At 50.2% G+C, this 12500-nt stretch overlaps 1 protein-coding gene across 4 annotated transcripts in view; it reads right to left on the reverse strand.

Moving 5' to 3' along the window:
* Positions 1-8494, reverse strand: part of LOC142902607 (adhesion G protein-coupled receptor L1) — a 39956-nt gene extending 31462 nt beyond the window's left edge. For all 4 annotated transcript variants that reach the window (XM_076047826.1, XM_076047827.1, XM_076047825.1 and 1 more), the window contains exon 1: positions 8126-8494. The gene's annotated coding sequence lies outside the window, so the exon portion shown is untranslated. The remainder of the gene's footprint in view (positions 1-8125) is intronic.
* Positions 8495-12500: the final 4006 nt, after the last annotated feature.

Below are 12500 nucleotides of genomic sequence, written 5' to 3' on the forward strand. Positions count from 1 at the left end.
GCTCCCGCAATCAGCAGGAAGAAGAAAAAAAAAAGAGAAAAGAAACGGCTTGGGGATTGAAACGGATCATGTTTTAAAAGTCACCGTCAAAGTCGCGAGCGGCTTCAGTTTGGAGGCCAGAAGTTTCCCCATTACATCAAACATGTGAGGTGGGCGGTTCGTTCTCCTTGGGACCTCGACGGGATGCAGGAGAGGTGATTAAACTTTCATGTTTCCTGTCACCCCCCTTCAGGATGGAAATTCTTCCATCACCAAGCGTGCCTTGGTTAGCGCGGTTAGCGCCGGCTGCACCGCAGATGAAATTTTAACCGAGTTTGCAGGACGTGTGGAGCAGTTATTTGATTCCAGTTCCAGAAGCTTCCGGCGACAAGTGGTGTTAGGCTTGTTTGGGTGGTGGTGGTGGTGGTGGGGGTAATTTTGCTACAGAGAAGTAGCGCCGCCTCAATGCTAACTCTAGCGCAGCTGACTAAAATGTTTGCCTGGGTCATTGCTTGCAGATCACAAAAGAAGAAACAACCAGAGGGACATCATGTGGACGAACTATGGATTAATCCATCACTTGACATTGCCGGGTACCAGTAAGGCATTAGAAAAAAAATAAAATATAATTAAAAAAAATGTTTTTCACCGGTTGGATTCAAACTGAAAAATTCTGTTTTCAGCTATGAGAATCCAAATCAAGCATCATGTAAACAATTATCGACAATTATGAAATTACAGAAATTACAGTGACATTGTTTTAATCTGGGCCAAGGACGTCAGAGGTTCAGCCTGCTGCCGTCGCTGCCAACACAAACGCAGCCAAAACAGGAAGATTAAAGAATAATAAGATGAATGTGTGACTTTGAATTTCATCTGCGCCAGTCTGGAGCTTTTGTGCAGCTCTTTCAATACTTGAAAAACGATTTATTGAATTCCACTCCTTTCCTTTTGCACTTTTTCACTTGGTCTGGTGAGATATAAAAAAAAATGTATTATGTGCCCGGTGTTTCATCTCAGGGAGCCATTTCACCTCAGCCTTCACTCATGTTCCCAAACTGACAGGGTCATTAGCTATTGTAGAGTCATATGTGGAGAGAGCAGTAGAGCAGTGAGACACGTCGGCACACAGCACAGCAGGTAAAAGGTTCCTCCCAGGAGGAACTAACTGAGAGCCTGCTGCCGTCTGGCTCCACATCAAACACCGACTCTACGTTTCCAGGCCTCCAGATCTGTAGATCTGCACACCTTCAGACCTCCAGTTTTCTGACCTCCAGTTTTCTGGCCTCCAGTTTCCCAACCTCCAGACCGTCCAGACCTCCAGTTTTCAGAACTCCAGACCTCCAGTTTTCAGAACTCCAGACCCTCCAGTTTTCAGACCCCCACATGGGTCCGGAGGGATCAGGTCAGGGTCAGATGGCTCTGTGCTCGGGTGTGAGTCTACTGAGGAAACCTTTGAGAGCCCAATAGATCACTTTTGGAGACACAGTGTGGTCACATGATCTGAAGCAACCAAGCCAAATTTCCATCCATCCAACCATCAATCGTCCATCGATCAATCTACCCATCCTTCAACCATCCATCCAGTCTTTCACCATCCAACTATCCATTCGTCTTTTCAGTCATACATCCAACATCCAAACATCCATTCATCCATCCTTCCCCTATTATCACTTCTCCTGTTTCTCTGTGCCTGAAGTGGACTGAGAGCTACCGAAGGTTTCCAGACTGAACTAATTGACACCGATCAAGGAAAGTTCGACGGCATGTTCACACCTCGCCAACCCAACCGGATTTTCCAATCAAAACAAACTGCAGTTCAGTGGAGTAAAAGCCCCTTCGGGCTGTAGGTCAAAAGCCCCGGACATGTCATCAGTTCACCACAGGGCTGCATTCAGAGACAAACAGCCCACCGCACTCACAAATACACACACACAGAGTGCCGACAACAAAGGCCGTGTCAAAGACAGGAAGCAACCCGCTGAGAGCGCCACTTAAAAGCCGCAGAAGAAGAGCAGGAGGAAGGAGCGAGTGCCGCTAATGAGATTAGCGCCGACGCTAGCTGTGATGTGGGCCGTTTTCATTCCAGCTGGGCGGCGTTACCTCATCAGAGGAGAGAACAAAGAATGCTCAGCACGGCGGGATTTTCTCCTGATTGGCTGACGGCCACCAAGCAACACGGCTTAACAGAGACTTTTGGAATAAATATATATATACACGCTGATTTAAATGTCAGAAACACAGATTTGTTCGTTTACTCTCCAGGTTTATTCAACAGATTTTTTTTTCCCCTTTTGAGATATTCTGAACGCCTTCTTTTCCACATGGATGTCTGGAATAAGTCCAAACAGATTGACGATGTTAGAAATGGCCCCGCCTCCTCCCGCTCCTCTGACCTCCTCGGCTCCGCCCCCACCCTGCTCTCGAGACCGAGAGAAAAATGTCGATGTGAACATGTCATGATGCTGCAAGCGTGAGGACGCGGAGTGAATGAGCTGGACATGCGAACAATAATTGTGCAGGATGATTTCACTTGTGATAGTAGCTAGTGATAAGGTATAGCTACAGCAAATCCAGAGTTTCCTTCTGCATTTCTGACGTTTTTTTGTTGTTTTTTTTAAAAGGGGGGTGGGGCAGTTGTTTCTCACTATTTGTAACAGCGTTTGGGCAACCGTTCCGATGGGCAGGAGGGGGCGGAGCCTCACGTTGCCCCATCACGGACGAGCAGCTCTTTGTAAACGAGAGGACGGCCTGTGGTTGGTCGGTCCGCCCCCAATGAAATAACACCGCTATAGCTTCATGGGCCAAATTTTGAATTTATTTTTTTAAGAGTTTCTTTGATGCACAATGATGTTAAATTGTTTATTGCGCCTTTAAGGAAACTTTGGCCACTCATTCCGCTGGCGAGCTGACGTGATTGAAATCAGAAGAAGAGAAGTGGCGTCTCTAATTGGAGGATGATCACAATGTGATTCCCCCTCAGCTGTTCTCACACCTAGGTAATATACTAACCCCCCACCCCACACCCACTACCGCAAACCCCCCCAATGTCGTCGCACCACACAATTTGAACTAAATATATAGAAGCTGCTAGCGAGACAAGCAGAGACGATTCCCAGCAGCTGTTTTGCGACGCTTCGTGTTTAATTGGCGTCTATTTGGAACGCGGCATTAACGTCTCATTTGGTTAGAAAAAAGAAAAACGCCGCTCGTGCCAGCGGCACATCTCCCTGCTCGCGCTCTCTGTCTCTTTTTCTCTCTCTCTCCTTGGTGTCTCCGCCTTGCCTCGTCCTTGGGCGTCTCAGGAGCGTCGAGGGAGCGAAGAAGAGAGAAAGCGAGGGACGAGCGTTTCTCTCATCGCTGGGTGGAGGAATAGAACAGCTAGTTACATTGTTTTTTTTAATTCATTCATTCATTTATTGATTGTTTTTTTATCTATTTTTATTATTTTATTAATTTCTGGTCGGTCATGACAAAAAATATCACTAACTATGAATTTAGTCTGCAACTAGAAGATTAAACACGACGCTGTGTCGCCTTATATCATTTTTTTTGTGTGCAGTATGGGAGTATTAGGTTGCCTGGGCAGCACCCTGGACTGTTCTTTTATGCCATTCAAGCTCCTCCCACATCGTAATGAGTATCTCTAAGACCTCGGGCATCAGGAACGCACAGGCTAGTGAGTTAGCTAACTAGAAAGCTAGCTAACTAGAAAGCTAGTTAGCTTCTCATCGAGAATCAGGAAGCGCAAAGGCAAAAACGGGGTCTTGTATAGAACCGGCCGTGGCGTTAACGGTGCCGACAGAAAAAAGAAACCTGTGATGGGAATCGAATCCGCGACCTCCTTGCTGCGAGGCGACGCTGCACCGCCGGCTACAATACATCACATCTGGGGCTGCGTTAGCTAGCGAGGCTGCGTGTGATTATAGTCATAGATGATGATGACGATGATGATGATGATGATGATGATGACGGTAATGATGATGCTGCGATTATTGTTCACCCCCCACTCCCCCCCCCCCTCCCTTGTTCACTGTTATGGAGAGTGCATCAAGAAATCCCCTCCCCTCCCCCCGCTGCTCTCCATGTTTATATTTAGCCCGTCACATTCCGCTTCAACGTCACATCAGGCGCCCGCTTTTCCCGTCACGCTGTTGTTGCTCGCTGCGAAACCAACAATCACACACGGGGGGGGGGGGGTATTCCAGAAATCTCGCACTGAGCCCGTCGTCCATTATGAGCTGCTGTATCCTGCAGTGTGCTGACAGTGTTTTTGTGTCAGACCAGTGGTGCACAAAACATCTCAAAGAGCCGCCGACCAGATCCTCCTCCCCCCCCCCCCTCCCACCACCAACAAGGGAGGGCAGGGGTGGGGGGCTTATTCTGTCAACAGCAACGCACCGGCGGAGCCTCGTTCACCCAGATTAGCCGGCTGCCCTGATGACCTTCACTCTGACATCACATGAAAACTGGACAGATGTGTTTTTTTTCTGGAATGGGAAAAAAAAAGGTTTCGCGAGACCAAAATCCGTCAGCCAGCCCTGAACAGACCAGACACATGAGGAGGAATTAATGCTTCTGCCGGATCCAATGGATTAATTTCCACCCATCCAGGAAACAACCAACAGAATCCTCGAAAGGCCCTTTCAAAATAAAAGACTTGGATGATACGTCTGCAGCACTTTTAGCTGGTTAGCAACAGATTTAGTGGCTGCCAGATGGGCGGAGCTTGACCTTTGACCATACAGGAAACCTCACAAAACAGCCTGCAAGTCACCTCCTGTTGGCGGTGTCACAGCTAAACCGAGGGTTCCGAGGCTGCGGATTGGTCGACTTAAAATCAATTCAGATAAGACCTTTTCAAAATCGATGTACAACAATTCAAGGTTTCTTTTATCTTATCTTTGACGGACACAAAATAATAAATCATGATCCAGCTTCCACAGTATCTTGCATTCGCCTGAAAATTTGAGCGTAGCGTTACCTCCAATTCACACTGAAAGCGTCTGCGGCGGCGCAGTGGCGGCTGCGCAGCAGACCACTGGTTCGTTGTTGCTGCATCGTTACTGCTGGGCTCCTCGCGTCGCAGCGAAGCTGCTGTTCCTGCCCAGGCCTTTCACGCAAGTGTGTGGGAGAGGGAGTCCCCAAACCGAACCTGAGCTGCCCTCCCTGCATTATGCCTTTCACGATGGCCAGCTGCCCTTCTCGCCTCGGGCGTGGAGGATCCCCGAACAGAACCGTACCGCTAAACTGGCAATTGTGCAATTAAAATGTTAGTTTCCTGACTGAATTGCAATTGTTGGACATATTTCCTTTTTTTTTCTCATTTTTTCCTTTTTAGAACTGGGACGATTCCATCCAGCAGAAGTTTGTCTCTCAACTCGAAACAACTAAAAGAGTTTTTTCGCGCGGTCATTTTACAAACGGCACCGTTGAAGAGCCGCGCCATCTAACTGCGAAAGCAATGTGGTCTATTTATTTATTCCCCATTCAAAACACCTTACGTAACTGCAGATGAGACACATTACATAAAGAAAACTGCAGGCGTAATAATGACACTCAGCTATTGTCACGTCTTTGGAAAGGTAACGATGACAACATTGGGGTGGGGTTGATGGGTTGGGTGGTTGGTTGGTTGGTTGGGGGAGGGGGTGAGGTGGCTGTCTAAATTCCAACTCTCGGCCTCTGCATCCTGCAGCATTGAGCAGCGTTTCAAACGACCGCATATATAATGTTTTTTGTTCCCTTTTCCGAACGAGTGGGCAGTTTGACACAAGCGTCGGTCTCAGCGGGAGGCAAACAGAGGGCTAACTGTGTGACTGCTTCCTGGAGACCTGTGGCGTTTTGTGGTCGTTAATCGTGCAACTGGTGTGGGATAAATTGACCTTTACCGTCCAGGAGGGTTCTGCCTGCGTGCACACGCGACAGTTTCTTACTCTCAAAGCTGCATGACACTGACGCTTTTTTTGACAACTAACTCAAACTCATTACAACCAGTGAAGTTCAACCAGTGAAGTTCAACCAGTGAAGTTCAACCAGTGAAGTTCAACCAGTGAAGTTCAACCGGTACAGTTCAACCAGTACAGGACCAGTATGGAATACGAGGCTGCTGAAGAGACGTCCTGGGCTCAAACACCAAGCTTTTGGATCACTACACAAAGATTGGGCAAAACAGACCGGGCACAGCTGCGCCACCTGTTGATTGTTGTCGATCTAGGCCGACGTGATTGGCCGACACTGCTCTTCTGTCAGAGCAACTTCATAATAAATGGCAAAACTCCAGCAAATCTCGGGGAATTGCACCCGGCTCTGCTGATGAGATGGACGGATAAGATTGCCTGAATGTCAGTTTGCAGCCATTCTGAAGCTCCGGTACACACACACACACACACACACACACACACACACAAACATATGCACACCCACACAACAAATTGCTAATATTAGCTTAAACGATCTGTTGTCTCTCAGTGAGAATATCGACTGGTTGCAGCCGTGATGTTGGCGATTTCGTGATATATGCTGAGCAATGGCATGCACACGCGCGCGCACACACACACACACACACACACACACACACACACACACACACAAACAGCTCTGGACAGGCCTGAGTAAACGCTCCCAGAGCAAACAGATGGCAACTCTTTGTGTCTGAGCGACGCACAGAGGCAGGACGACAGCCAGTGTGGGACAATAGAAATGGGGGAAATTAGACAACTTACCACAATTTACAGGCACATTAAGAAAATCCATAGTGTGTGTGTGTGTGTGTGTGTGTACGCATGCATGTGTGTTTATGTGTGTGTGTGTGTGTAAAGACAATCAGTTTGGTGTTTTTTTTTCTGTCTCTTCAGAAACTCAACACCATTGTTTCTCCCATTTCCCCCTCTTTTTATGTAACGCAGGCAGACTCACATGTGCATGCATGCACGCTTGCAGACAGACAGACAGACAGACAGACAGACAGACAGACAGACAGACAGACGCACACGCACACACACATCTGGGTAGTAGTAATTGGGCCTGACAGCGGAGTCTTGTCGTCCACTCGACTGCCTCTTTCTCCTCTCGTCCACGGGACTCCTCCATCCTCCCTTCATTCACCCTCTCCTCCTCCCTCCCTCCCTCCTTCACTCGGCCTCCTCTACTGACCCAGTCCTCCCACTATTTCCCCCTGAAATATTGATAACGGACCCTCCCTCAGTCCTGGTGGTCTGCAGTGAATCAGCAAACCAACGAGCGAACCCTGAGTGTGCACCTGTTTTTATGGGGTTGTGTGTGTTTGTATGTGTGTGGGGGGGTTTACATCACTTCCCACTGCAGTAGAAGAAGGTGTGTGACCCCCCCCCCCCCATCTTACACACACACAGGGGGTGGGGAGGGGGGGTGTTAGTCGTGATGCCAATATTTTCCCCCTCTATCTACCTGCACACCCTCCCTCTCTCTCTCTCTGTCTCTCTCTCCCTCCCTCTGTGGGGCGCACAGGAGGCTTCATCACGTGGCCATTAATATTTCACGTGCACTCACGCCTCGCCACACACGCGCGCGCGCGCACACACACACACACACACACACACACACTACTACTACTAGTGACCCAGCTCTTTAATGGCAGCGGCCAAAAGTGTGTGCGCGCGCGCGTTTGGCTGAGGCCGCGCACATCAGATCCGTGTCCCTCACTGATCAAATGGTCCCTGACAGCAGCAGCAGCAGCAGCAGCAGCAGCAAGGCATACACGCAGAGAGAGAGAGAGAGAGGGATAGAGAGAGGGTGCGTGCGTGTGCGTGCGCGCGAGGAGGGGCGGGGTGCATCCTCGCAGCCCCATATATCCATATCTTACCGTCAATCCTCCTCCTCCTCCTCGCCTTCTTCCTCCTCGCTCACTGCGTCTCGCGCATCTCCCCCACTCCTCCCTCCCTCCCTCCCTCCCCCACTCTCTCTCTTCTCTCTCCCGCTCTCCTCACGCACCCAACACTGCCTCAGTCCCGCACCGCACCGCACCGCCCGATGCCATGAAATACAACAGAGCAGAAATCGATGCTCGCCGCGGGGAGGGGCGGGGGGGGGGGGGGGGGTGTTGGCTGGTGCTGCTGATGCTGATGCTGATGATGGTACTGGTACTGGTGGTGGTGGTGGGCGATACCTGCGAGGGCAGTGATGAGTGTCCAACAACAACTGGGCGTCCTCCTCCTCCTCCTCCTCCTCTTCCTCCTCCCTCCTCCTCCTCCCCTCCGGTCGAGGCTCGATGTCTTTCCACCTACCGACCGAGCGACCGTGCGACCCCCCCTGCCGCGCGTCACGTCGGTATCATAATTCCCGCGGGTTTCATCCCACCGAGGGGGGTGGGGGGGTGGGGGCTTCGTTCGTTCGTCGGGCTGCGGGGCCTCGTAAAGGAGCTCCTATGGATGAATGGACGACGGCAGCAGCAGCGGCAGTAGTGGTGGTGGTGGTGGTGGAGGGAGGGAGGGCGTGCAACGCGGCAAACAAGCACGCACGCACGCACGCAACAAAAAATAAAAAAATAATAAAAAAAATAAAAAAAAATCAGAAAGAAGCGGGGAAAATATCACCGTCACGGGAGAGAAAAAATGGAGAAACGAACGCAGGATTCAGGCGCTGTCGCCGGGGAAGCTCCGCCGATGCGGCTCATCGAGGCTCCCGCGCGGCTGGTGTGTCACCGTCGATCAGGTGGCCTCCCTCCTCTATCACATCCTCGCGCTCCCGTGCGAAACAGCGTCGACGCGGTGACAGCTGCTCTGCATCTCCGTGGAGAAGAATCGTGATGCGGCGCAACGGCGGCAGCAGCGGCGGCGGCGGTAACAGCAGCAGCGGCGGCGGCGGCGCATCAGGACATCAGGCATGTCAGCCGGTGGGAGTGGGAGGAGGAAGGAGAAAAAAATGCCAATTTAGTCATTAAAAAAAAGTGTATAAATATCGCCGCTTTAAAAAAATTGACCGCGCTGAGTAAAAAAAAAGAAAAAAAAGAATCCGCCTTCGTGATAATGGGAAGACAAAACAAAGGAGGAGCAGCAGCAGCTGGAAGAGCAGCAGAGCTTCCCTTCTCTCCTCTGCCTCCTCTCTCTCTCTCTCTCTCTCTCTCTCTCTCTCTCTCTCTCTTCCCATCCGCTGGTTCGCTTGTTGCGCGTTCTGTCGCCCGAGAGCGCGCAACTCGTGCCGTGCCCGCGCGCCAGAGTACGTGCGCATGCAGCGGAGAGCTAGAGTGAGTGCGAGACGGGAGGGAGGGAGGCAGCCTGGACTGTATTATCACGGTTCTGTCTGAGGGAGCAACAATAAGGCGCTGCCAGTGCAAAAGGAAGAGGAATTGAAAAATAAATAAATAAATGAGGCCGCTCGATTCGAACCGGAAGTGACGTGTGTTTTTTTTTTTGTTTTTTTTTTGGACGGTGATGTTCAGGTCTGTACAGGCGCTTCCAGCAGAGGCGGTGCAAACCAGACTCAGAAGGCAGTTTACTGCTGTTTACTGCTCGTCGCCTTGTCAGCAAAGGTTCCAGTGACATGTTCTGATCCACACAGTGGAGTGGCCGTCTAGTGGGGCAGTCAACGTGTGTGTGTGTGTTGCCAAAAAATCAGGATGAAATCGTGCGGCGTAAGCCTGTCAGGAGCGCTGGAATCGTTTGTCGTTAGCTTGAAGACTTTTGAACTGAAAGGCATCGTCAAGAAGGTGAAGATGTCCGAGACGACTGACAAACGTGTGTTCCAGTGTTAAAACAACAACTACAACTGCAACAACAACAAAGAATTGACCAAACTCTGTCTCATGTGGTGCCATCCAATGTTGTGTCCAATGCAGCAGCTGAGCTTGACGGCAAACAGCAGTCGATAGGTCCCCGGCACGCCAAGGTCCTGCCTCGCCGCGGCAACAGAGAAACCTCAACAAGCTGGAAGTGATGATTACGATCGAGCCCTGGCCACTGTGCGAAAACTCGCAGCAAGTCTGTGTCCTGGATTCATTTCCTCAGATGTGTGGCAACAGCCTCAACCTCAGTGTGACATCTGTTTGTTTGTTTTCCCCCACCAATGTTCCGCCAAAGTACCTGTTAACTTCATCCTCAACTGGTGGGAGGAGCCCTTTGATTTCACCGCCTCCCCACTCTGTCTGTAGTCCCTGCAGATTAGACCTCCAAAAAGTGGAATTACCTTTTACCCCCCCCCCCCCCCAAATCACAGCTGCTCCTGCCAACACGTTCATAGAGGAGCAGGATTCTAGCCCAGCTGTCTTGGACCGAAGGCCAGGTGACATCCTTGCCGGTTCACTGCAGGGACAACGACACTCACACTCACACCTGTGCACAATTTAGAGTCGCTCAGTCAAATGTGTGGACTGTCAGGGGGGGAGCCGGACAACCTGGAGAAAAGAAACACGAGCTCTGGGAGAAGGTGAAAACTTGTGTCAGGCTAAATGCCAAGAAAACCAAGGTCATCACACAGTACATCTTTCCAGAGCATCCACCTCTGGCAACAACCGGAGACACTCTGCTGAAGCAAGTCAGGGACTTCAAGTACCTGGGGCTCATGGGTCAACTCAACTGAGCAAGATCTTAGGGTGAGGAAGGCACTGGCTTGGAAAGCCCTCAATGGCACAGCCAGTGTGTGGAACTCCAACCTAAACCAGATCAGCGGTCTAGTGGTAGAGTGGTAGAGTGTCTCCCCTGAGACTGGGAGGTTGTGGGTTCAATCCTCACACGGGTCATTCTAATGGTTCTATTACCCATTGCCTCCCTGCTTTGCACTCAGTATTCAGGGTTGGACTTGGGGGGGTTAGATAACCCAATCATTTACAGGCAAGGCACTGCTCCCTCAGGGTCAAATGCGGAGGAAGAATATTGCATCTTTTGGGATACGACAATTACACAGTTGTTGTGTGTAGTACCAGTACTACTAGTACTGTAGTCCAGGATGTAAAAATTGGCTTGATTTATGATTTTTATATTGGTAAAAGCTCAATATGCTGCCCATAAATACACTGGTAAAAGTGTGTACTCGCAGCACAATAAAATGAATTTGGTTTTCCTACCCTTAAAACAATTCTCATTAATGTATAAGAATATACATATACTAGATCTTGCTCCTAGTTAGCTGCCATCTTTCACTGCCATTTTTTAACGAAGCCCACCTGACAGTGTCTTAAATATGAAATGCACTGTCAGGCAAGCTTCCGAGAAAGATTTCACACACTGGACACGCAGTACACAGGACTGAACATCAACAAGACTGTCCATGTTACCAACAAGACCCTGAATGAGGGGATACGAATATAGCAGCCAGGAGAAAGAGACTAGCAGGACACTGCCAAAGACAGCGAGAACTGCCAGCCAGCAGATTGGTGCTATGGAAACCAACACAAGGGTGCCGGTATCGAGGACGTCTCATCCTCACATGCTTGGACGGACTCAAGAAAGGACGCAAAGGGAAAAGAACCAACGAACTGGCCAGATGTACGGAGAAACCAGGATGACTGGAAGTGACGGTGGAGGGCTCCTCTGAAGACGTGAAGAGAGAGAGAGAGAGAGAGAGAGAGAGAGAGAGAGAGAGAGAGAGAGAGAGAGAGAGAGGAGGCCGGAAACTCTCCATCAACACGGTGCAAAACAGGTAAAAAAAAAAAAAAATTCAATCACAGGTGAACTATCCTGAGGGGAGGAGAACGCCAACGACTTTGCACAAAACAGCTGCAAGAGGAGAAGGAAACGGCCGTCGATCCATCAAAGTGTCCGTCAGACCGCAAGGCAATGAGATCCGTCGCCGCACCGGCACCATTTGTAAAGGCGGCGCCGACCCACTGATCAAGCCGTCACATCGCCGCCACACCCGACGACATCCTGCTTCCGCTCATCCGTCTGCCGAAGCACTTTCAGACGGGATGCGCCGCCGCCGTCACCACCACCGCCATTCAGAAGGCCACGCCCACTGCTTTGTCTGGTGTCCATTTGAGCGAACAGGAGGTGGGATTCACTCGACTCAGAGGTCAGACTCACACACAGCGGAATGGAACCCTTTTAAGCGAGCCGAGAAATCAGCGGCCGCTTTAGAACGCACATCGGCGGTGGCGGTTTGAAAAAAAAAAAAAATAAATAAAAAATGGTTCTAAACATTATCCACGGTGTGAAAGGCTGCAAGGAAATCGCTGATTAAGCGGCACAGAGGAGAAAAAAAGTCACTGTAATTTCCGGCCGACGGCCCCATCCGAACGTCTCTGATTGCCTTAGCCCGACTCCTTGAAAGCGGCGTTGGGCCTTGAATGGCCGGTTGATTTCCGTTCATTTTGATTAGATTGGGCAAATAAACAAATCCGAAAAACGCTTCTTGGAAGGCCATTGTAAAACAAGACGGAGGCTCGGCCCAGACCCAACCTTGGCTCGGAGGCTCGCGCTTGGCAACAGTCGGAGGGCACATTTTCATTCAAGTCTAATCAACTTCGGTTTATATTGGGTTTTGTTTGTTTTCATCTTTTTTGTCGACCTGTCCACTGCTAATACTGGAGCCACATGAGCCCATTAGAT

Source organism: Nelusetta ayraudi, unplaced genomic scaffold, assembly GCF_046127955.1.
Source record: "Nelusetta ayraudi isolate G7.1 ecotype Tasmania unplaced genomic scaffold, CSIRO-AGI_Nayr_v1 ptg000095l, whole genome shotgun sequence".
NCBI classification, from domain to species: Eukaryota; Metazoa; Chordata; class Actinopteri; order Tetraodontiformes; family Monacanthidae; genus Nelusetta; species Nelusetta ayraudi.